Source organism: Labrus bergylta, chromosome 17, assembly GCF_963930695.1.
Source record: "Labrus bergylta chromosome 17, fLabBer1.1, whole genome shotgun sequence".
In the NCBI taxonomy this organism is placed as follows: Eukaryota; Metazoa; Chordata; class Actinopteri; order Labriformes; family Labridae; genus Labrus; species Labrus bergylta.
In genome coordinates this window covers 25,618,806-25,642,790 of record NC_089211.1, presented here as the reverse complement: position 1 = coordinate 25,642,790, position 23,985 = coordinate 25,618,806, and the positions used below count along the sequence as shown (strand labels likewise).

Genomic DNA, 23,985 nt, shown 5'->3' with positions numbered 1-23,985 from the left:
ATGACGTGTTGAACCTACGCCCGCACGCCGCTTCGTCTTAACCTGTAAAAACTAACTTCCACGCTAAAATAAAAATGTAAAAAGTGGGAGAAAGTAGAAATTCCCAGCTTTCCAGTGGTACCACAAATGTGTCATTCAGACGGCTCCACAGTACGATCGCGTTGTGCAGCACATTTAAACCATCAGGTTATTAAAACTGTTAAAGTTACTCATAGTTTCTGCAGAGTGTTGGGCATACAGCTCCCATCTGCTCACAGCTTCTATATCACTGTGTACATGCTGAAGTGTTTCTGAGAGGTTTGTTTTGAGCAGCGTTGAGTGAGTTTGTTTTACCTAAACACACACGGTGGTGTGTAATGAAAGTAACGTAGGCTAACAGAGGGATTTGTGACAGAAAACAACATCAATTGAGTCCCGGTCCTGGTCTTGCTGACTTTATGAGCAGAGTCAGCTGGTCCTGCAGGCTCAGACCACAGTGCTCCGCTGCAGGCTGAAACGACTTGACTCGGTGTCTCTTTAACCGACCGCAGCTCAGGTTAGCATCTTCATCACAGGTAAAGGTGTGTTTAAACTGATGCCTCGCTGTCTTAAGTCCAGGATAACTAAAAGAAGGGGGCTCTGGCGGTGACTCAGGATAAAGTGAGCGGCTGGAAACACAGTAGAGTCCCGACACAGCGTCATCGAGAATCACCTCCGCTAAAGCTGCGTGATAAACACTTTGTACTTCCGACAAGTTCTTCAAAATAAAAGTCCCCGGCCTATTTGAAGTTGTAGTGCTTTTAATGTGAAACATCCATATCAGGAAATGGGGTGTTTACAGCAGAAGCAACTTAACACAACTTGTCTGAAATAAAAAGGACAGAAACAAAACTTAACCTGAATAAAGCTCACAGCTAAAGCCTACAACGTCCTGAGAAGAGAACACACAAAGACTTAAAAACATCTTTCTCTCTTATAATAAACTAAACACACAGAGACTTAAAAACATCTTTCTCTCTGATAATAAACTAAACACACAGAGACTTAAAAACATCTTTCTCTCTTATAATAAAGTAAACACACAGAGACTTAAAAACATCTTTCTCTCTTATAATAAACTAAACACACAGAAACTTAAAAACATCTTTCTCTCTTATAATAAACTAAACTCAGAGACTTAAAAACATCTTTCTCTCTTATAATAAACTAAACTCAGAGACTTAAAAACATCTTTCTCTCTTATAATAAACTAAACACACAGAAATTTAAAAACATCTTTCTCTAGTATAGAGTTTTTTTCCAATTGCTAAAACACAATTTTGCAAACTAGGCTGGTTTTATCAAAACACACAATTCACAAAACCACAAACCCAAACTGCAAAATACCTCACATATCCTGAAAAATGAAGCACTGCAACCAAAACTACATATAGCATTATCAAAATCAAACTTTTGCACCAAATGGCACACACTTCATTCATATTACCAGATTTTTGTCTAACCAACTACACACTGTTGGGCATAATGAAAAGCACTCTCATCTTTAGTATGCTTTGCCATAATACTAAAATAGTTTGAAGTGTAGACAATTCTTCAGATTGTTCACATGCACAGAAATATTTGCAGATACACACACATGCTGTTGAAACATTTATTTTTTTATTTTTCACCAAACAAGTCAGTGCTACTGTAGCATGTGGGCTAATTGTGCATTTAAGTCAAATTTAAATTAGGAAGAAATAAGGTAGGTCTCTCGGAGCTCAAATGTGAATACCAACAAAATCCAAACACAGGTAAATTTAAATAATAATTATTGTATTTCACATAAAAAAATACTTCCAATATAACAAAACAATAAGTTCAAACAACCAACATAAATATCCTCTTAATCAAAAAACCCTTCTTGGGTCCATCCAAAAAAAAGTCAATGTCTTTCGATCCGTGTTCGAATGTCTTTTTAGATCCTACCAACTTGTAGGCAGAGTAGATCTGGTAGATTTTAGCTCGCCATCTCCACGCTGTAAGGTTCATACACAAAAAACCTGACCGCTGTGTAAATCATAAACTCGTTGTCCCGTCTTGGGCAACCAAACAATTCTGCCTCTGCAACATGCCATGAGATGAGGTGAGGGGAAGTGACCTCGTGAACCGGATGTTTATGATAAGTGGGAGGAGTTCTGATTGGTTGAAGATTTTAGCGGAGTTCAGGTGAGATGATGGAATGTTTTAGAAAAATAAAATAGGGAAATAAATAAATACAAAATAAAATGAATGTTTTTTCTTACCACTGTAACTTTTGCTGCTTTGCTAAAGTGCTCATGATGGATAGGCCGGATCTTTGTAACATAACAATGAGTAAGAAAAAAAAAATAGAGGGCTAATATTTAATTCAGTTTAATTACCTGGGTTACACTACATATACCAGTGCAGTAAAACGGCTCAAGTTGGGCTGCACTCTCTGTCCAGCCTCTCGCATTGTCAGCCCATGATGACATGATCAACTAAGGTTGCTCTGATTTCATTTGAAAGTTGTTTTCTTCTTTGGCCATGAACTCCTCTACCAGCTCTATCCCTACCTCTCACTCTTCCTCTACCAGCTCTACCTCACACTCTTCCTCTACCAGCTCTACCCCTACCTCTCACTCTTCCTCTACCAGCTCTACCTCTCACTCTTCCTCTACCAGCTCTACCCCTACCTCTCACTCTTCCTCTACCAGCTCTACCTCTCACTCTTCCTCTACCAGCTCTACTCCTACCTCTCACTCTTCCTCTACCAGCTCTACCTCTCACTCTTCCTCTACCAGCTCTACCCCTACCTCTCACTCTTCCTCTACCAGCTCTACCCCTACCTCTCACTCTTCCTCTACCAGCTCTACCCCTACCTCTCACTCTTCCTCTACCAGCTCTACCCCTACCTCTCACTCTTCCTCTACCAGCTCTACTCCTACCTCTCACTCTTCCTCTACCAGCTCTACCTCTCACTCTTCCTCTACCAGCTCTACCCCTACCTCTCACTCTTCCTCTACCAGCTCTACCCCTACCTCTCACTCTTCCTCTACCAGCTCTACTCCTACCTCTCACTCTTCCTCTACCAGCTCTACTCCTACCTCTCACTCTTCCTCTACCAGCTCTACCCCTACCTCTCACTCTTCCTCTACCAGCTCTACTCCTACCTCTCACTCTTCCTCTACCAGCTCTACCCCTACCTCTCACTCTTCCTCTACCAGCTCTACCTCTCACTCTTCCTCTACCAGCTCTACTCCTACCTCTCACTCTTCCTCTACCAGCTCTACCCCTACCTCTCACTCTTCCTCTACCAGCTCTACCCCTACCTCTCACTCTTCCTCTACCAGCTCTACCCCTACCTCTCACTCTTCCTCTACCAGCTCTACTCCTACCTCTCACTCTTCCTCTACCAGCTCTACCCCTACCTCTCACTCTTCCTCTACCAGCTCTACCCCTACCTCTCACTCTTCCTCTACCAGCTCTACCCCTACCTCTCACTCTTCCTCTACCAGCTCTACTCCTACCTCTCACTCTTCCTCTACCAGCTCTACCCCTACCTCTCACTCTTCCTCTACCAGCTCTACCTCTCACTCTTCCTCTACCAGCTCTACCCCTACCTCTCACTCTTCCTCTACCAGCTCTACTCCTACCTCTCACTCTTCCTCTACCAGCTCTACCTCTCACTCTTCCTCTACCAGCTCTACCTCTCACTCTTCCTCTACCAGCTCTACCTCTACCTCTCACTCTTCCTCCCCCTCTCATTCTCACCCTCCCTCTTCCTCTCTCTACAACCTCTTCCGTTGTTGTTGTAAAAATAAGGTGCTCACTTGTGGTCTTTTCAGAGTGCTTACTTCCTGATTGAAGTGATAACAATTAACCATTGAGGTGTTTGGCCAGGTGGCACATACATTGACCAATTAGCTCATGTAGTGTCATTTTGAATGGCAGTGTTTTGAAATGGCAAACATGTGACTTTATGTCTGATTGTTGTGTCTTATGCAGAGAACCGTGTTCAGTGCATTTAAAAAGTGCCATTTTGAATTGCAAAATGTGTGTAAAGCAGAAAATGTGTTTAGACTTTTTGAGACTTGAGAAGAGGTTTTGCTCTCTGTGTGTCAGTTTAAAAAATTGTGCTATGCATGTCATTTTAGTGTGTTAGCAATTGGAAAAAACTGTAATGTGATGATATTGTGCTCAATAGGGGAGAGGTGTCACCTGCTGGTCATATAGTGAATTACATCATGTAGTAATGAGCAGTGTGCATCAGTTGATGACAGATGAGCCATCAGTGTGCAGAGTAATCACTTCAGAAGTTGGTTGTGCGTGAATGAAAAGAGTGAGTACTTACCTGAAGTCTTATATGTGACATTGTGTGTTCTTTAATGTTGAGACAAAGTTATTAACTCCCACGGAGCCGGAGTTTAGAGCTTAGATGTTCGGCGTATTCTGGATATAATAATACATTTTTATTTTATAAGCGCCTTTCAGGACACACAAGGACACTGTACAACAATCAACATTTTAAAAACAGCAATGGATAACAAAAACAGCATACAATAAAGAAATGGAATTGTGGACAGTGGAATTGCAGTTTAAAGTGTCAGAGTGAGTAGGCGATCTTGAACAGATGGGTTTTGAGTCTGGATTTGAAGATGGGGAGAGAGTCAATATTGTGAATGTCAGGTGGCAGAGAGTTCCAGAGCTGGGGAGCAGAGCAGCTGAAAGCTCTGCCCCCCCATGGTGCTGAGGCGGGCAAAGGGCACGGTGAGGTGGATGGATGAGGAGGATCTGAGGGAGCGGGCTGAAGTGGTGATGTGAAGGAGGTCAGACAGTTATGGGGGGGCGAGGTTGTGGATGGCCTTGAAGGTGTACAGGAGGAGTTTGAAGATGATTCTTTGCTTCACCGGGAGCCCGTGGAGTTGCTGTGGGATGGGGGTGATGTGATGGTAAGAGGGGGTTTTGGTGACAATACGGGCAGCAGAGTTTTGAACCAGTTGGAGCTTATGGAGGGATTTATGAGGGAGGCCGAAGAGGAGAGAATTACAATTATCAATACGGAAGGTGACAAGGCTGTGGACAAGGATGGAGGCAGTATGGGGGGTGAGGGAGGGGCGGAGACGGTTGATGTTTCGTAAGTGGAAGTATGCAGACCGGGTTATTGATATGGGATTTGAATGATAGTGTGCTGTCGAGGATGACACCCAGACTCTTAACCTGAGGGGAAGGGGAAACTGAGGAGCTGTCAATAGTGAGGGAGAAACTGCCAACTTTGGATAATATGGATTTAGTGCCGACGAGAAGGATCTCCCTTTTATCACTGTTTAATTTAAGGAAGTTTGAGGAGAAGATTTTATTTCAGATAAACAAGAAGTGAGGGAGGAGGGTGGAAGTGTGGAGTTTGGTTTACTGGAGAGGTAGAGCTGGGTGTCATCCGCAAAGCAGTGGAAAAGTATATTGAATTTACGGAAAATACTGCCAAGGGGGAGAAGGTAGGTGATGAAGAGAAGGGGCCCCAGGACAGAGCCCTGGGGCACACCTGTAGTGACTGGGGAAGGCTCGGATTTGAAGGATTTGAGCTGTATGAACTGAGTGCGGCCTGAGAGATAAGAGTGGAACCAGGTAAGGGGGGTGTGAGTGATGCCAATGGAGGAGAGTCTACTGAGGAGGATGGGGTGTGAGATAGTGTCAAAGGCTGCACTCAGGTCAAGAAGGATGAGGATGGAAAGTAAGCCGGAGTCAGAAGCAATGAGGAGATCGTTGGTGATTTTTAGTAGAGCAGTTTCTGTACTGTGACGGGGGCGGAAACCGGACTGGAAGGGCTCATAGAGGCTATTTTGATTTAAGTGAGACTGTAGCTGGGTGGCGACTATTTTTTCCAGAATTTTGGAGATGAAAGGTAAGTTAGAAATGGGGCGGAGGTTATTGAAGTTGTTAGGATCTGAACCAGGTTTTTTCAATATAGGAGTGACAGCTGCAGTTTTGAATAATGAAGGAACAATTCCAGTGGTGAGGGAGGCGTGAATGATGGCAGATATGAGGGGAAGCAGAGAAGAGAGGCAAGATCTGACCAAGGTTGTGGGCAGGGGATCAAGCTGACAAGTGGAGGGCTTGGATTTTTGGATGAGGTCAGAGATTTCAGAGGGATCAGGGAATTGAAAACAGGAAAGCAACTGATAGTACGGGAGAGATTCAGGAGGGGAGATAAGCAGTGGGTTTGGACATAAGTGCTGGTGAATATTGTGAATTTTCTCATTAAAAGAGATGAGATGAGATGAGATTCAACTTTATTGTCATTACACATATACAAGTATAGAGTAACGAAATGAGGTTTGGCATCTCACCAGAAGTGTAAATAAGCAGAAAGTGCAAGAGTCTGTGCTATGTACAGTAATTACAAAATTTACAGATGTAGACTAAAAAAAGTGAATTATTAGGTATATATGGATGGCTGGATTAATGGGATGCTATAAATATAAATAAATGCTATAAATATAAGTGTATTCTTAGGATTATAATATACAGATTAAGGTGCAGTGAGCATGCTATACTAGTTTACAGATAATATAAAGAATATGGACATAATATGAACACAATAATACAGATGGATGAGAGATGTGTGTGTGTGACCAGGAGGAGTGGTGGGGGGATGATGGGTGTGAGGTGATATGCAGGGGAAAGGGGGGTCAGCAGGGTGCGGAGAGAGAGAGGGAGAGAGAGAGAGAGACAGAGTTCAGAGTTCGGGGGGTAGAGTTCAGTAGAGAAACAGCTCTGGGGAAAAAGCTGTTCCTCAGTCTGCTGGTTCTGGTCCGGAGGCTTCTGAAGCGCCTACCGGAGGGCAGGAGGGTAAACAGTCTGTGGGCAGGGTGGGAGGAGTCTTTAAGGATGCCGTGAGCTCGCCGCAGACAGCGTTTTCTTTGGACATCCTCAATGGCAGGAAGTGGACACCTTGTGATGCGCTGGGCGGTTTTTACCACCCGCTGTAGCGCCTTACGGTCTGCGACAGAGCAGTTTCCGTACCAGACTGAGACACTGCTGGTCAGGATGCTCTCCATCACACAGCGGTAGAAGTTCATCGGTACAGCTGAAGACAGGTGGTGTCTCTTCAGTGTCCTCAGGAAAAAGAGGCGTTGATGAGCCTTCTTAACCAGACTGGAGGTGTTAGTGGACCAGGAGAGGTCCTCTGTGATGTGGGTCCCCAGGAACTTGAAGCTAGCTCAAGCCAACTTGAGCTAAAATCAACAAACAGCATTCGTGCGTATGTGTTGTTATTGTCCAGATGTGTGAGCACAGAGTGCAGCGCAGTGGAAACTGCATCCTCTGTACTCACACAATCACACAACCTAGATTTTATTGACAATTTTAACCTGTTCTGGAACCATGCTACACTTTTTAAAAGCGACGGGATTCATCCAAATCCGTTGGGCAGTCAAATGTTGTCCGCTAATATCCAGCACGCTGTCCAGTCCTTAACACCTGTATGACATCCATCTGAGCACACACCCACTTCCAATCCCCTCTCACCTGTTTCACCTCAGAACAATCTACTCACAGCAAGCCCCTCCCCTACTCCTCACACCTGGTGTCACTCTTTTTCTCATTCTTCTCTGTCCTCCAATAACTGTCATACACTCTCTACTGTCACAGACCACAGCACTGAATTCATTATCCCTGTACACGTCACCTGTAGACTGTCTCATCAACATCTGTCACCTGTCAATTACTGTAACCACTCCAATCTCACCCAAGTACGCCTCCAACCTCTTCCACAACCAACCTTTAATTGCACTTCAGCTAACTTTGGTCTTTTAAATATCAGATCCCTTAATAATAAATCTTTTATCTGCCTTGATTTTATAAATCATAATAATCTTGACTTTTTTATTGTCACTGAGACCTGGTTGACTATGGGAGATTGCAGTCCTCTGATTGAAGCAACCCCCCCTGATTTCACTCACCTTCATCAGCCCAGGATGTCAGGCCGGGGAGGGGGGGTTGCTGTTATTCATAGAAAAGATTTTAAATGCTCTCCAATTATTCACACTCATTTTACATCATTTGAGCATCTTGGTTTTATTGTTAACTTAAAAGATCCTGTGTTAATTTTAATCATCTACAGACCACCCAGACCTAACAATGTTTCTATCACATTTTATTTCTAAGTATGATAAAATCCTTGTTTTAGGTGATTTTAACATACATGTCTGTTGCCCCTCTCAGTCCCTTGCGGGTGATTTTATGGATATTCTAGAATCTTTTAACCTTACTCAGGCAATACAGGAACCCACTCACTCTAAGGGCCACACACTTGATCTTGTTTTATACAGCGGTCTCTGCCCTAACAACTTTGAGACAAAGGATATCTGTGTGTCAGACCACAAACTGGTTTTATTCAGAGTGGTTTTAGCTCAGCCCCCTTTTATTAGCAAGGCACCTGTCTGCAGCAGGGTTTTTAACTCTACGTCTGCTAGCAAGTTTAAGGAGCTTTTTATTTCTGTCTCTTCAACTGCCTTTTACCAACATTTTAACACAGAGGAGCTGGTCTCCTCTTTTAATCTCACCTGTCAAACTGTGCTGGACTCTGTTGCTCCCTATAAAGACAAAAAACCTAACAGAGTCCCACAGCCATGGCTAAACGAACTGACTCAGGATCTAAAAAGAGACTGCAGAAGGAAAGAACGAAAATGGAAAAAAACAGGCTTGCATGTATTTTATGAAATATGGAGAGATTCAATGATACAATACCAAAAGGAAGTTAAAGACGCAAGAGCAGCATTTTATTCTAATCTGATTTTAGTCAATCATTCTAACCCCAGAATTTTATTTAAGGTTTTAGAATCAATCACCACCCCCTCCCCTTCTTATTTTACTGATCCTTCTCAGGATCTATGTGAGAAGTTTTTAACTTATTTTACTAATAAAGTCAAGGACATTAGGCAACAAATCATCCCCCCCAGACCGTATTTTAGACACCAGCAGGGAAGTTAACAGTTATTTTAGCAGTTTTGAGCCGGTGTCCTTGACCTTTTTATCTGACATTTTAACCCATATGAAATCAGCTACGTGCAGCCTTGATTTTATTCCCACAACATTTCTCAAAGAGGTTTTTAACACAGTTGGACCCAGTATTTTATCCATTATTAATAGTTCCTTGGCGGAAGGTGTAGTCCCCTCTGCTTTTGAACATGCTGTGGTCCAACCACTTTTAAAGAAAGCCGACCTTGATCCCACTGATTTTAACAATTTTAGACCAATCTCAAAACTTCCATTTTTATCAAAAGTTTTAGAAAAGGTGGTTTCAACACAACTTTTATCTTTTATGACTGAAAATAACCTCTTTGAGAAATTCCAATCCGGTTTTAGAGCTTGTCACAGCACAGAGACTGCCCTCCTCAAGGTAACCAATGACCTTCTTTTAGCAACAGATAGAGGGGAGGGCACAATTTTAATTCTTTTAGATCTTAGCGCAGCTTTTGATACTGTTGATCACACAATTTTAACTGATCGTCTCAGACATTGGGTTGGTTTAAAGGATACTGCACTTAGCTGGTTTTACTCTTATCTTTTAGAAAGAACCTTCGCGGTCACCATCGGTAACTACTCCTCCTCTACCTCTAACATTACCTGTGGTGTACCGCAAGGTTCGGTTTTAGGTCCCATTTTATTCTCCATTTATATGCTGCCTCTTGGCCAAATAATTGAACGCCACAATGTCTCCTTTCACTGCTACGCAGACGACACACAGATATACCTTCCTTTGAGACCTGAGGACCCTAGGAGCCTAGCTGCTGTCAGAAACTGCCTAAACGATATCAACTGCTGGATGGCGCAAAACTTTCTCCAACTGAACAATTCTAAATCTGAAATCATAGTATTCAACCCGCCAAACACCACTCATATCTCAAAGAGCAGCCTCGGTCCCTTATTCACCAATGTCCAACCCACCGCCAGAAATCTAGGAATAACATTCGATTGCAATCTCACCTTTGAATCCCATATCAAAACAGTTGTCCGATCAAGCTTCTTCCATCTACGCACCATCTCCAAAATTAAAACAATCCTAACCCAACGAGACCTTGAAAAGATCATCCACGCCCTCATCTTCTCCCGACTTGACTACTGTAACTCCCTCTTTTCCGGAATCACAAATAAGTCACTGTCTCGCCTCCAGCTGGTCCAAAATGCAGCAGCTAGGCTTCTTACTGGTTGTAACAGACGACATCACATCACTCCAATTTTAGCTTCATTACACTGGCTTCCTGTACGTTCTAGAATCGATTTTAAGATTTACTCATTACTTTTAAAGCACGGACGGGGCTGGCTCCAAGCTATATAACAGAGTTACTGACACCATATGAGCCAGCCCGCAGTCTTAGATCCTCGGGTGGGAGCCTCCTGGTCGTTCCAAAGTCGAGACTTAAAACTAAAGGTGACCGGGCCTTTTCAGTCAGGGCCCCTCGACTTTGGAACGACCTCCCTGAGGAGATAAGACTTGCAGATTCCCTCAATTCTTTTAAATCCCTTCTTAAAACATACTTTTACAGACTTGTTTTTATGTGATGTCGTCTTCTTAATGTCTTCTCTTACTGGTTTTAGTATTTTTATCTTCTTCTACTTCTTACTGTCTTTTATTTATGGTCTTATCTCGTATTTATGCTCATATCTTAATCTCCTCTTGTGTTTTAACTTTAATTTCTTATCTTACTTACTTTGTCTATTTATGTTTCGTATTTATAGTTAATTTTTATTTTTATTAATATTATAGTTTTGGGTTTTTTGATCCTTTAACCACTTGTTTTTATTTCTTTTACTGCGCTTACCTTCTCATTGCTTTTTATTTGCAAACTGGTATGGGTCCAGTGTGGGTGGGAGGCAGTTTTTCAGGTGTGCTAGGACCAGTCGCTCAAAGCACTTCATTATGATGGGTGTGAGTGCTACAGGGCGGTAGTCATTCAGGCCTGTCGGGCTGGAGTGTTTCGGCACTGGGACAATGGAGGTGGCTTTGAAGCATGCTGGCACAGCTGCTTGGGCGAGGGACAGGTTGAAGATGTCCGTAAAAACCCCAGTGAGCTGCTCCGCACATGCTCTAAGCACGCGCCCGGGGGTGCCGTCTGGACCAGCAGCCTTTCGAGCGTTGATCCAGCTCAGTGCAGCGTGGACGTCTGTGGAGGTGAGTGAGAGGGGCTGGTTGTCTGCAGGAGGTCTGTTCGTGGTCTGCGTCTCTCTGTTGTCTCTATCGAAACGAGCATAAAAGTGATTTAGCTCGTTCAGGAAGGAGACATCTGTGGTTATCGGGGTGGAGTTGCTGGGTTTATAGTCACTGATGGCCTGGATGCCCTGCCACATGCGTCTGGGGTCGGAGTTGGAGAAGTGTTCCTCTACCTTCAGCTTGTAGCAGTGCTTGGCCTTGATGATGCCCCTCCTCAGGTTTGCCCTGGATACACTGTAGGCCATTGCATCATCTGATCTGAAGGCGGTGTTGCGGGCCTTCAGCAGGAGACGCACCTCCTTGTTCATCCATGGCTTCTGATTTGGGTACGTGGTGATCTGCTTCCATGTTGTAACACTGTCGATGGTGGTATTGATATAATCCAGCACAGAAGAAGTGTAGGTGTCAATGTCTGTGTGAGAGCCCAAGGTAGCCTGAGAAGCAAACATACTCCAGTCAGTGTGATGGAACTTGTCCTGAAGTACAGAGTCTGTCCCCGCTGGCCACACTTTAATCGTTGTCACTGATGGCTTCACACGTTGGATGAGTGGGGAGTACTTGGGGATGAGGAACAAAGAAAGGTGGTCTGACTGTCCCAGGTGGGGGAGGGGGGTCGTGGTGTAGGCTCTTGCGATGTTTGTGTAAACATGGTCCAGAGTTTTGTTTCCTCTTGTATTGCAGGAAACATGCTGGTGAAATTTAGGGAGCACTGTCTTTAAGTTTGAGTGATTAAAATCACCTGCAACTATAAATGCAGCCTCCGGGTGAGCAGTCTGTTGTTTACTGATAGCGATGTAAAGTTTCTTCATAGCAGCTTTTGCATCGGCATCAGGGGGGATGTAGGCTGCAGTTACAATGGTGGAGCTGAGCTCCCTTGGCTGAAAAAAACCCACTATATGCTAATTAGCTGACGTCACGGCCCCGACATGCTCGCTAACTGTCCCCCGGATTAGTTGGAGCCACACAGTAGTTGAAGAAGAGTCATGTCGAATTCATTACATGTTTGTGCTTAGCCTACCTAGTGCTAATTCTTTCCCGTGTTAATATTAGTGTTATTTTAGTTGCCTGTTAGTTACGAGGTTTGCTAACTGTGTTGCTCTCTGCACGAGGAGGAAAGTTTGATGTCCGTCCTTCACAATAAAAGCATGGTAGTATTTTTACCGTGCTTCACAATAAAAGCATGGTAGTATTTTTACCATGCTTCACAATAAAAGCATGGTAGTATTTTTATAGGGAAATGATTGTATGACTGTTAAAACCACAACAAGACCCAATACAAAAGCAACAGACTAGTGTCCCAACTTACTTTATTACCTTCATCACACACACACACACATACACCACACACACACACACACACATACACACACACACACACACACACACACACACACACACAAACACACACACACACACACACAGACACACCACACACACAGAGACACAGAGACACAGACACACGCACACACACACACACACACACACACACACACACACACACACACACACACACACACACACACACACAAACTAGGGATGCTACAATACAGTCAGCCCACGGTTCAATACGTACCTCAGTTTTTTGGTCACGGTTCGGTTCTGACGGGCCGGGCCGTTAAAATGTTTCCAGTATTTTAGGCAAATTTTACAGAACATCAAGGGATTTAGAAAGAGAGTTTACTTAGAGTTACTTTTTTATTTATTTTAAAACTATTTATTTGACTTTGAAGCAAAACTAATTCAGGTGCTCTCCTTTCAGCCTATTGCAAAGTCAGATTAGATTTGAACATGAAGTAAACTACAATTAGCTCAATGAATGTCAACAAAAAAGTTAACTGGTGGCACACTGTCATATTTCTCTTTTAGTTATGATTATCGCTCCTCTTTTATTCTTGTAATAGATAGATAGATAGATAATACTCTTGTAGTGGTTTCTTCGGTCTTCTTAGTAAATCTTATGTTCTTAAACTGAGTTCTTTCTTAACCACTCTATAGTGACGACATTACACTGTTTTACGCGTTGAGTTGGCTTCACACATGTTCCCATGTGTCCACGGTAAAACTACCGTGTTGCTCCACCGTCACTCGTTTATTTTACTTAGACAGCGTAACACATAACAATACACTTCACTTCCTGTCTCCTGATCACATGACTACGGAAATCTTACAGAATCACAACAAACCTTCAAAATAAAATAGGAATAATCTCAGTAAATATTCCCAAGATAAACACAAACATATCATCTGCTATGCTCTAGCAAATCATAATCCAAACAATAATAATCAAATTTATTAATGCAAAAATGGCACTTACATTCCGGCCCCTAATTGTTACTGCAAAGCATAACAATTATATCTCAAACATTAAAGTGACATTTAACTTCAGATCGGGAATAATTTGACTGACTTGTTTAACATAACATATAGTCATCACTGCTAAACAACTACAAATGTCAAATTCACTTTTCGTAGAACTCAAAAATTCACTCAAATGTAATATGTTACTCACGCTAAGTCTCACACTTTAAACACAAGCATATCACTTAACACAATGAACTTAACTTATTCATCCATTTCAAGCAACAGACATAACTTATCTATTGGCCTTTCCAAAACATTAGTTTTAGTTTTAACAAATGCACGTCTGACAAGTCCGTTTGAGTCAGAAACTGTCCTTTCAACTTTTGCCATCAACCAGGAACCTCTGGGTGCGCTCTCATCCACAATAAGAACAACATCTCCTGATTTCAGGTTTCTTCTGGGTACTAACCACTTCTGTCTCTCTTGTAGAAGCGGCAAGTACTCCTTAGTCCATCGCTTCCAAAAAATGTCTGTCAGGTATTGTACCTGTTTCCACCTTCTCTTCACATACAAGTCCTCCTTCTGAAACACTCCAGGAGGTAGTACTGGTTGTCTCTTAAGAAGAAGCAGATGGTTAGGTGTAAGTGCCTCTAAATCGTTTGGATCATTAGAGACTCTTGTTATCGGCCTGCTGTTGACAATTGCTTCGACTTCACAAAACAATGTGCGGAGGCGTTCATCATCTTCAAGTGGTTGCTGTTTCAGGATCTGGGTAAGAATTTTCCTCACAGAACGAATCTGTCTCTCCCAGACGCCACCAAAATGTGAACCCGCTGGTGGGTTAAACATCCAGGTAATGCCTTTCTGCGTTAATGTCTCTGTTATTTTTGAATGATTCCAACCTTTGATCGCTTCACGCATTTCTTTTTCTGCTCCAACCAGGTTAGTACCATTATCTGATCTCATAACAGATACTTGACCTCTCCTTGCTATAAACCTTCTAAATGCATTTATGCACGAGTCAGTATCAAGTGAATGGGCAACTTCTATGTGAATTGCTCGAACAGTAAGACATGTGAACAAAACACCGTATCTTTTGACTCTACTCCTCCCTTGTTTGACCTCAAATGGCCCAAAATAGTCTATGCCCACATTTGTGAACGGAGGCTTGTCAGGAATCAGTCGATCTGGAGGCAAACTTGCCATTCTTTGCTCACCTGGTTTCGCTGAAGTCTTTCTGCATGCAACACACTTGGACAGTATTTTTCTCACAGCTGAGTCTGCTTGTGGAATCCAAAATCTTTCTCTCAGTCTTGACAACATGTAGTTTCTTCCACTGTGTCCTGTTTCTTGGTGAATGTGTCTGAGGATCAACGTAGAAACATGATGATCTTTAGGCAGGATCACAGGATGCTTTACATCTGCCGGCAGTGAAGACTGATGCAATCTTCCTCCAACTCTTAACATCCCATCTTGCACAACAGGATCAAGCTTTACAATGTGACTGTTTCTTTTAAGCTTGTTACCTTTCTGAAGAGACTCAAGTTCATCACTGAAGCTTTGACTTTGACAAAGTTTGATTATCTCAACTTCTCCCTTTGCAACATCTTCAACAGTGAGAAGAGACCCTTTAATAGTTGACCTGAACTTCTGCATTTGACTTGCAACCATTTCAGTTTTCTTTTCCAGACTCACTTCATCACTTGCTTGTGAGAATAGAAGCTTGCGATGTGTGTTCAGCTTGTGAAGCAACTGTTTGAACTTCATCATCCAGGATACTGCCTTCTTTAAACAGTTCCAGTCTGAATAATGACAGATAAACTTGTTAAGCAGATTCTCATGCACATTTGTAGCATTCACAATCACTGCTGCTTTAACTTCCACATCATCCTTTTGTATTTCTCTCATGTCCGGTGAAACTGGCCAATGTCTGTTGTCCTTTAACAAAAACTCTGGTCCACAAATCCAGTTTTGACACTCTATGAACTTGTCTGCATTCATACCTCGTGATGCATGGTCAGCTGGGTTCAGCTCAGAACATACATACATCCATTGACTTGTCTTTGTGTTGTCTCTGATGAGCGACACTCTGTTTGCAACAAAGGTTTTAAATCTAACACTTTCACTGGCAATATATCTCAACACAGTGGTGCTGTCAGACCAAAACACAGAATCTTCAAGCTGCATTTGCAGCTCCTTTCTCATGAGCCGGTCTATTTTAACAGCAACAGCAGCTGCTGTTAACTCCAGCCTCGGAATTGTTGTTTGCTTGAGTGGCGAAACTCTGGCCTTGCTGATGATGAATGAACAGTGAGTTTCTCCTTTCTCATTGGTTATTCGAAGGTAGGTAACAACACCATAACCTTTCTCGCTGGCATCAGCAAAATTATGCAATTGTGCTGATGTGATTGTTCCAAATCCAATCGGTTTCAAACACCGCTCCACTGTGAAACCATGAAGCTTTGTAAGATCTGAAATCCACATTTGTGCTCTTTTAGCCAGTTCAGTGGGAATGTCCTCATCCCAGGAGACTTTTCTGCCACAAAGCTCCTGCAGAATCATCTTTGCTGGAAGGATGACAGGTGACAAGAATCCCAAAGGGTCATATATGGCACTTACAAATGAGAGGATGCCACGTCTTGTCTGAGGAGTTTGCTTTGCATTTATCCTAACCTTGAAAACATCTGTCTCAGTACACCAGTTGACTCCTAGGACTCTCTCATCAGGTAAAGCATCATGACTAAGATCTAAATCTTTAACCTGTTTTGCTCTTTCTGTGTCAGACATAGAAGCGATTTATCACCAAGTAAGAGTACCACCAGAAGACAGTGAGCTCCTGCGGTTCCTCTGGTGGCCAGATGGAAACATAAATGAACCTCTTCAAGAGTACAAGATGGTTGTGCATTTGTTTGGTGCAACATCCTCCCCCAGCTGTGCCAACTTTGCGCTCAGAAAGACAGCTGAAGATGCTAAAGACAAGATGACACCTGCTGCAGTAAAAGCTGTTGTGAACAACTTTTATGTAGACGATTGTCTTTTATCGGTGTCAAGTGAAACACAAGCATGTGCTATGGTCAAAGATTTAACAACAGTGTGTGAGAGTGGAGGATTTCATCTTACAAAATGGATGACTAACAGCAGAGTTGTACTCGCATCCATTCCTGACATTAAAGCAATGCGGTCATGTCTAAATCTTGTTAACACTCCAACCAGTGAGTTGGTCAGATCTGGACCTTGCAATAGTTCTCCGTTCAGTGACTTGCCTTGATATGATGCTGCACAGTCGAAGACTACACAAAGTTTTCCTTTTTGTGGATGATACACCCCGTGATGAGGTATATACCAAACTCTCTCATTTTCAATCACAGTCTTTTCATGCGATACTTTAACTGCGTAGCCTTTGCTTAACAGGTCAGACATGAAGTCTTTATATTCTCTGTGAAAGTCTCTGTTCTTGACAAGTTTCCTTTTCAGGTTTTCTGCTCTCTGGACAGCTACACTGCGGTTAACAGGCATTTTTGTGTCTTTGTTTCTCAGAGGAAGACCAACACTGTAGTGTCCATCAACCTTTTTCACTGTTTCATTAACAGAGTTCATGAACTGAATATCTTCTCGTGACATTTCTTGTTTTTCTTCACAGGCTTTCTCAGGAAAATCATGGTTGAACTGTTGCACTAGGAGGTTCTCTACATTAGCAATAGAAATGCGATTCACAGAAACTCACAGAGTTCACTTTCAGATGAAGTAGTGCAATCATCTCTCCTGAGAGGACCATTAATTACCCAGCCTAGGACAGTTCGAACTGCATATGGACCGTTGTCTTCACTGTGAATGACTTCCCATGGTTCCATAGCTTTGTGCACATCACATCCTATTAACAAACCAATGTCTGCATCAATCTGTGGCAGCTGAATACCATGAAGATGTGGCCACTTTTCCAAATCCTCTTGCACTGGAATGTTCTCCTTGGAAACTGGAATGTCTTTATGAGTGTAAATCTCGGGTAAGTCAATGTAAATGTTCTCTTTCAAACCACACACCTCTAATCCAGTAAGATGGTAGCTTGTCTCTAACTTTTCCTGGCCCATTGTGCGAAGCAGGATCTGAGTTTTCTTACCTTCAAGGTCAAGCTGCCTCATTAGCTCCTCGGAGCAGAATGTGGCTTGGCTTCCATTATCCATGAATGCATAAGTCTCTATTATCTTGTTGCTTTTCTTTGACTTGACACACACAGGAACAATCGACAAAACACGACTGTCTGTTCCGGCCCCAGTGGCTCCACAGGTCCCACCTGAGATGTGTGTTGATTCATCAGCTGTTGTCTTTTCTGTGATGTTTTTCTGACTGCTGTCAACCTTTTCATTATCTTCTTCTTTTGTGAAATGAAGCATGCTCGGGTGTTTCTTTGAACAGAACTCACATGAAGCTCTTTTTCTACAGTCTTTACTTAAATGTCCTGATGTCAAACATCCAAAGCACAAACCTTTGCCTTTAAGAAAATCAAGTTTTTCCTTGTAAGGCTGATTTCTGATTTTGTGACATTCTGCCAATGTATGTTGTTTTTCACAGTACACACATGGTTTCTGAAATGCACAGCCTGTGTAACATGTAGAGGAGTACGAGTTTTTACCATGATCATGTGTCTTTTCATTTGCAGAAGGTGCTACACTTGTGGCAAAAGCACTTCCCTTTGGTCTAGATGTTCTTGTCGTTTTCATGTTTGCATAAGGTTTTCCCTTATCCTCAGCATCCTTTATGTCTCCAAAAATAGGATCAGCAGCTATTCTACCTTGTCTGCTTATGAATCTAACTAGATCTGAAAACTTTGCTCTTTGTCCAGTTGCCTCCTGAATGTCAAAAGCAGAAACTCTCCACTTCTCTCTTATCTTGTAAGGTAACTTGGAGACAATGATTCTGAGATTAGTGGGATTCTCAATTTCTTGAAGCTGGTTGATGTCTTGCATTGCGTTGTTACATCCAGTGAGAAACAGGGAGTAACTCTGAAGAGCCTTGGCGTCGTCAGGTTTAATCTGTGGCCAGTTGAATGCTCTGTTCATGTAGGAAGTTGCAATTTTCAGCTCGTTACCATAGTGATAAGTCAACAGCTTTCTTGCCTCATGATAGCCTTGATAAGGACTCATGTGTTGACAACTTCTTACCAAGTCTCTGGGCTCACCTCTGGTAAACTGTTCAAGGTAGTATAACCTATCACTGTCACTATCTGTTCTGTCCTGAATTGTATGGTCAAGAGCTCTTATGAACGATTTAAACTCAAGTGGATCTCCACTGAAAACAGGAATGTCTCTTTGGGGCAAATGTGACAGTCTCTGTTGTTTGACTAACATCTCAGTGAAGCATCACTTCACACAGATCTACTGGGTCATCATTGATGCCATTCTCCTGTGTCTGGTTTTCTTGTTTCATTTGATGATCAGTTACCTTTAACCATTCTGAATGTCCAAGCTTTGTTTCTGGAAGCTGGTTCCTTTGCGGCTGATTCACTGAAAGTCGTACTTCAGGATCAGCAACTGCACCACTCTTACAACTTTCATATTCATAGTTTTCCAACACTTTTATTTTGGCTGTAGAAGCAGCAATAGCTGTGTCAATCTCAAGTTGTTCCCTTTTTGCCTTCAATTTGCATTCTTCAAAGTCTAATACTTGTCTCTGTTTCAAGGATGCTGCACGTGCAAGTAAAGCGGCACGTTCTGCTTGTTCCTTCCGACGTACAGATGATATGGATGAAGCTCTGGATGATCTTGATGAACTGCTTGTGGCTGTGCTTCGTACAACACATGATCCAAATGTCGTTTTTAAGGGTGCATCAGCAACAGACACACTATCATCTGGATTCACGTCATCTTGGTGTTGTTGTCTTATATTAGATGTCCATCCCTCAACCTCAAGCATGAATTTATTAACTTGCTCAATTTTTGGCTTGAACCAAAATGTTTGATCAGCCTCTTTTTCTTCTTCGGGTAGCAGCAACAGAACATTATCATTTGTATGAATAAACTCATTCTGTAGTTTTGAGCATTCATTCAAGAGATCATCAACAATGTCTGGACTCTCATTATCTTTCATAAGTCCATTAATCTTATTTGTTTTTGCTGTTAGCTGTGAGAGCTTAGATCGTCTTGCATTAATGTACCTGTTCAGGCACTCTTCCAAACCCTTTTCTGTGTACTTTGGCGCCCTCTTCTGGTCAGCCCTGCTACTGCAGCTCTGTGCGCCAGGTCCGGGATCCTGCGCGTCGTCGTCCGCCATGATGCCTCTTTTACACAACTTCTAGTTCAACAAGTGTTCATGAACGATGGTCTATGACACAAAGCACGGCCTGCTTTCATAATGAGTGTCATCGTAGTAAAACCAAACATCCTTGTTGTCTTATTTTCTCGAGAAGCTGAGTATCTTACATTTATTCTTGTGCCGTCTTGTACAGTTCTTGCGTCATCATGGCGTCCGACGTCAAGTTTGTGAGCTGGTAGTTTTACTTAATGTAGTGGTTTCTTCGGTCTTCTTAGTAAATCTTATGTTCTTAACCTTAGTTCTTTCTTAACCACTCTATAGTGACGACATTACACTGTTTTACGCGTTGAGTTGGCTTCACACATGTTCCCATGTGTCCACGGTAAAACTACCGTGTTGCTCCGCCGTCACTCGTTTATTTTACTTAGACAGCGTAACACATAACAATACACTTCACTTCCTGTCTCCTGATAACATGACTACGGAAGTCTTACAGAATCACAACAAACCTTCAAAATAAAATAGGAATAATCTCAGTAAATATTCCCAAGATAAACACAAACATATCATCTGCTATGCTCTAGCAAATCATAATCCAAACAATAATAATCAAACTTATTAATGCAAAAATGGCACTTACACTCTATTGTCAGACGTAGTCTGAAATTTGCCTTGCGTCATAGCGGCTCCGTTTGCGGCACAACAATTAAGACAGGAAACAAAGATACAAACATTTGACACAACACTCAAACACAACACAACGCTCAAGATATAAACATTTGAAACAACACTCAAACACAACACAACACTCAAGATACAAACATTTGAAACAACACTCAAACACAACACAACACTCAAGATACAAACATTTGAAACAACACTCAAACGCCAAGCAAATGCCCAGAGTCCCTAAACGTGCTTTGGTCGAGGATTCAGCTCCACATTAAATTTTAGGATTGATTGGTGAACAAAAGAGTGTTTCAGTCTGACCTTATCAAAACGTGGGACCCTGTATCTCCGGTTTGATGGTAACAGTTCATACTCCGTGTTCAGGGCGTGGTCAGGGTCAGAGGCGATGCAGTTAGCCAGTCTTGAAATGCTTTTGTTGTAGGCCGAGTCTTTGCATGGATTGGCCTACAATCTTAGAGCAGATGTTCACCTGCTGGAGCAGTTTAGACTTCAGAGTGGTGGACAGACACATATACCATGAGGTGTTACAGGACTGTAGGACACTTAGAATCACAGAGGTAACGAACAAAAGAAGAATCTGTCGACTCGCCCCAAAAGATCTCAGACGGCGGAGGAAATAAATTCTTTGTTTTGTCTTTTTACAGATGTAGTCGATGTGATCTTCCCAGGACAACAGATGGTCGATCATTATACCCAGATATTTATAAGATGACACTTGCTTGATTTTTTCATCATGAATGAGAATAGGAGCTTTATGAGCATCAGACGGTGAACCAAATACAATTTCCTCTGTTTTCTTTGCCTTGATCTTTAGAGCGTGTTTATCACTCCACATAACCATTTTGTTCACAGCATGTTGGTGCAGTCCAGGGTTGTTAGAGTTACTTAACAGAGAAATCAGAGCTGTATCGTCAGAGTACTTCAGAGTGTTGTGTATCAGACCGACAGTCATCTGTATAAAAAGTGAAAAGCACAGCTGAGCGCCAACATTAGTTGTGATAGCAGATGAAAGGGTGTTATTCACCTTCACAAACTGGATTCTGTGAGTGAGAAAAGAAGCATACCAAAGAGTCAAGTAGGGGTTAAGTTTGTGTTGAATCATTTTTGATACTAAGATGTCTGCTTTTATTGTGTTAAATGCTGATGAAAAGTCTAGAAAGAGGGCTCTTCAAATGTATTTGGCTTATCTAAATGTTTGGTGATGATATGGACCAGAGTGGCAACAGCATCCTCTGTTCCACATCCTTGCTTATAAGCAAATTGGTATGGATCAAGTGTGTGATTTGTTTTGCTAACAAGATGTTTGAGCAGTATTCTTTCTAGAGATTTCATGATCACTGAGGTAAGAGCTATTGGTCTGAAGTCTTTATGATCCCTTGGACATGGAATCTTAGGTAAAGGTTTTATGTACAAAGTTTTCCATGACATAGGGACCTCGTGTGTCAACTGAAGACTGAAAAATTGGTTGCCATACTGGAGCCAACTCAGCTGCAAAGTTTTTTTTTGCAGAAAACCGCTACACTTATCAGGTCCCGCTGCTTTAATTTGATTAATTTAATTTTTTTAATGTTCTATTTTAATATTTATTTTCTTTCCTCTGTCATGATGCTTTTGATGTCTTGTGTGAAGCACTTTGAATTGCCTTGTTGTTGAAATGTTATATAAATAAACTTGCCTTGCCTAAATACGCACAAATAGATAAAACTTAACTTCTTGTCAGGGAGACGCACACGAGGATGCAAACAATACCACTCTGGAAACTTGTAACCAGTCTATACATCTAACTTGGTCCAGGAGAAAGGCCAGAAAGAACGATTCTACTGAGAAGCCATTATAAAAGAGGGAGGAGCTAACGCTAAACACAATATAACTGGAGACTGCTATGATGGATTGCTCCTGGACCAATGAGCACTAAGCACTAATAAAACACAGAATTAAAGGGAAAGCAACACAAAATGTGATACCCAAAGACAGTTTTCTACTCTTGGTCTTTTTTCTCCAGTTTAACAGACATGAACCCTCTTTTGTGTTTTCCTGCAGGAAGCAGCCATGGCCAAACTCGCCGCGTCAGAAGCCGCCACATTCTGCTCTCATCAGGTAAGAAGAATCGACCACGCAGACGGTTAAGCGTGCAGAAAGAGACGGGACGTTTTTAACTTTTGGTGTGTTTTGCACTTTTCCATCAGGCGATCCAGGTTCTGGGTGGGATGGGCTACGTGTCAGACATGCCCGCTGAGAGGCACTACCGCGACGCTCGCATCACAGAGATCTACGAGGGCACGAGTGAGATCCAGAGGCTGGTGATCGCCGGCCAGATCCTGAAGGAATACCAAGCATAGACGCCGCACGCCACAATATGGACGAGTAATAATCACGCACACTGGGACATCACCTCATTCATTCAGATTTCAAAGGAGCCGCGTTGATCGGGTGAGACCTCATTTGAGTTTCACGTGATTGTGCGTGCCCGTTACCTCCGCCGTCTCGTGTGTCGGTGGACTACAGGAGAGTCCACTTACTGTTTGGAAAAGAGCGCCGGTGACTTCAACAGCGCCTTCCTGAAAAGTTGAGTGATTTTCAATTTGACGGATGGAGCGGGTGGAGCGCTCAGAAAAAAGACGCTGGCGTTTGATTTTTCTCAAGGCGGCTGCTTTCTCCTGAGAACGATCTCAGACGCTGGCGCTCAGAAAAAAAAAACACCAGGTGGACACGGGGCCTTCGATGTCATTTTATAACACATCTCTGCAAAGAACTTTAAAAAGCAACTCATAAAAACGTCCCCTGTCGACCTTATTTTACTGACTGACATGTTGAGTAATTTCATGTGAATGTGAAGAGCTGCAGATTAAAGCGTCACTTTCCCGTTGTGGTTATATCCATAACTTTAGAGCGCTCGCCTTTTAAATAAAACACATAGAAATGTTGTGGTTTGTAAAAGACGAAACAGAAGCTGTGTGGTTGACCTTAAAGGAAGAATGTGCAACTTTTTTTGATCCAGTAGATGTCGCCCATGAGCTCCAGAATTAAACCAAAACAAACTGCTGTTAGGCCACGCCTCCTCCAGAGACACACCTCCAACCCCCCCGTCCCCTCACGCTCACATGAAGGAGTTGTTGATTAAGAACGCACCATAATTAAAATGGTCCTTATCTCGAGCTGCAATCACTTGTGTTAGCATGCTAATGTTAGCGCTCTTTAGTTAGCTCGTAGCTTCACATTTCATGTAAACTGACACAGAATGAGCGTGATCTAAAAACTCTTACTAACATCCAAATAATCAGTGAGTATGTTCTTCTTCTTCTCTCTAGTTCTTGACTAAAACAGCTTTTATACACAAGGGGAGGAGCCGGCCGTCCCGTCCATGTAAACACGGCTCTGACAACAACACAGCCAGCGGGACTCGAGCTTCTCCCTCATTGTAGACAGTCAGGACTCAGAGACACATTTACACAGGACAGACTTTATGATTTATTTATGTGGAACATGTCGATCTTTCTTCCTTAAAGGTGCTAACGATGTTCAGGTTATCTGCAGTTTGTGAACGCCACTTTTTC

At 42.5% G+C, this 23,985-nt stretch overlaps 1 protein-coding gene across 1 annotated transcript in view; it reads right to left on the bottom strand.

Annotated features, from left to right (window-relative positions):
* Positions 1-23,985, bottom strand: part of LOC136183179 (E3 ubiquitin-protein ligase TRIM39-like) — a 62,097-nt gene that overhangs the window by 32,325 nt on the left and 5,787 nt on the right. The window lies entirely within an intron of this gene.